We start from the raw sequence: 2925 nt of genomic DNA, 5'->3' as shown, positions 1-2925 counted from the left end.
AAGAGAAGTTTACCTTAGAGCAAAGGAAAGGGCTCTGTCGAATAAGCAAGTGATTGTGGCTGCTGCAGAGCAGCCCCAACTTGTTTGTTCAAGTCCACAGGGTGGCAATATAGACAACCCTCCGAGCAATTGCGGGTCATGTTCGAGCTGGTCTCATTGCTACCGCAGGTCCTTCAGAAAAAGGCGCTGTGCCTTCCAAGATCATTAGGCATGCAATTACACTGATAAAGACATTTCAGCTAGGTGCTATACCAGCATATTTGCTTCTGCAAATATTTAACAACTGATAGATAACTAACAACCACTGGAACCTGGCATTACCGAAGCAAGATAAACTTCTCCAGAAAGACATTTTGGATTTATTCAGTAGAAAACAATCTGGAATGCATTTTTGGATCCTGATAGAAACTGCTTGCACATGAAATTTGGCAGAGAGAAATTTTCAGATCATCCTAACACAAGTGTAAATTTATTTAATATCCTATCAATTTGTCCTCATATAATTTGATTCCCAAAGGAAGTTACATTAATTCCTTCCATGTCAGCTTGCAATGTGCTTAAAGAGAAACATGCTGGTTTAGGTTCAATAAATTCTATACAGAATCTTGATTGTCAAAGATATCTGATTACTTAGAGTCATTAGATTGTAGCTGTAAGATATGTTGTGCGGACAGCATGTAATCTTGATCTGATTCAGTTGTTGAAAGAGGTTCTACGTATGACCTTGCAAAGATTTAGAACTAAAGCCTACAAGTCAGGGAATGCATGGGGAGTGCATGGGGAGATGCATGGGGAATGCATGGGGAGAAATATTATGGGGAGTACATTGGGTTTTCCTATTTGTCTTCTGTTTGCTTTTTATTACTGCCTCATATTCCTTACAGCATGAATACTAGGATTATCTTCCTATGATTCAGGAGGCAGAATAATAACCCAGATGCGTTGTGAGCTCCTGGACTGTGCAGTTTCTTGCTATTGACCAATAGGTCAATGTCTTTCTGCAAAACTGGACGTTGAAGAGCTGCAATTTGAAAGTTCTCTATTGCCACTTATAAGTGAAAACTGATTTTTCTAGACAAGGGAAGTACAGTAAATGTAGTCTTTTTGGACTTCAGTAGACCAGTTGCTACTTGACCACAACTGGATGTATTAGTTGAGTTAAATAGGAGATATAACATGAACAAAGAACTAGGTAAAGATCTGGTGATGATGGTAAGGTGTGCTGAAAGCAGAAATGGTGGTCTAAGGGGAGGTTACTAATGCAGTTCCTCAAGGATCGGTTTAGGAACAGTCTTTTGTCATTCTTCCACTAATGACTGAGGACAAAAAATAGTAGCGTGTTAGTGAAATACTCATGACACAGTCTCAGAAGTATTGTGAATGCTGAAAAAGTACCATTTGGGAAGAACTGAGTAGCTCAATGTACTGGAGTAGCAGAAATGGGGTGAAATTTAAAATATGCTTTTGGTAACTTAGAAAAAGAAGTTCTGCTGCGAGCTAGGAAATCCTCAGTTGGAACTGCCAAAGGAGAAGAAAGGCATTGATCCAGTGGTTAATCAGGAGACAGCTCATCCACAGAACTGACAGGGTCATGAAAAAGGCAAGTGCTATCGCTAGGCAGACTGAGAGATATTTCAAGTCAAGTTAGGGAAATATTAATACCTGATTGCATGGCACAGGGAAAATCCATGTGGGCTACTGTATACAGCTGTCCATGTCAAGGATGAAGACTTTTTTTGTAACTTTTCCATTCAAGAGATAATGAACAGCCTTCTTGGGGCATGAGAGGACTGAAATTCTAAACCAGCCTTTTAGAAATAAGGAGTACAAAAAAATCAATTTTGAATCAACATGATAAGGTTGCAAAGGGATGCTGTGATGTGTTCACCTTCTTTGGCAGGGGCTGGACTTACAAGATCTCTTCTAGTTCTTTATTTTGACCACCCTGTATCATTGTATGCAATGAGCCTGTAGGGCTTAGCTGACAAAAATCTTTCTTATGACATACACTGTGTTAGATTTTATATATAGTTTTCAGTGCAAGTACTTACCTTTTGATAACACTGAGGTACAAATGGAACAATCTTGTTATGATTGTACTGAACGAATGAGGATCTGTGATATTTGGTAACCAGTGGCTCTTTTCTATTTTTGACCAGTGTATCATAGGGTCACTGAAAAGGTGAAGGGACCTTTGATTTCAAGCCCGTTTACAAGAAAGATGTCATGTTCTTCAGACCTTGTTCTGTAATGATTAGAGGCATTAGAGTAAGCAGATTATGCTTATGATTTTAAAGGTCAGATTTTATAATCCCTTTCATTCTCCATCCTTTTTGTCAGAGCATTTATAGAGTAAGATCTTTTACAGAGAAGGAAGAACATGTTTCGGTAATTACCACGAAATATACAATTTTGTAAGCATACTCTATGGGAAACTGAATGTGATGGTGATTCACAAGCAGTTTATCTTCCTGATAAAAAACAGTATGAAACATCTATATTCAGTCTAAGGCCAGTGGAATCTTTTTACTCCATATTTGCTAGGGCTATATATGTATTTAAGTGAGTTTAAACAGGGGCGTGGCAAGGGGTGTTTCATAACCTTATAGGCGATTACAGTTTATAGCCAAATTATCTCCTGAATTACATTAGCTGAAATCAATGTCTTCTACTAGATGAACAGAATGTTCCATAAAACCTTGACAGATAAAGCATTAATAAGTGTCAGAGCTGACTTGGTCAATCGAATGATTTGCTGACGCTTCTTTTTACCACAAGCCTGCACTTTCAAGTTTAGTGCCAAAGGTTCACTATATATAGCTGAAGACAGCAAATAGATGTTCTGTTTCTGCGCAGATTTCTAACTAGCTGCCTGTTTCATTATCTCCTCGCTGGGGCAGCGTTTTCAGTCAGGAAATTTAAAAT

Source organism: Ciconia boyciana, chromosome 2, assembly GCF_034638445.1.
Source record: "Ciconia boyciana chromosome 2, ASM3463844v1, whole genome shotgun sequence".
Classification (NCBI taxonomy): domain Eukaryota; kingdom Metazoa; phylum Chordata; class Aves; order Ciconiiformes; family Ciconiidae; genus Ciconia; species Ciconia boyciana.
The sequence above is the reverse complement of the archived record's forward strand: the minus strand, read 5'-3'. Positions refer to the sequence as shown.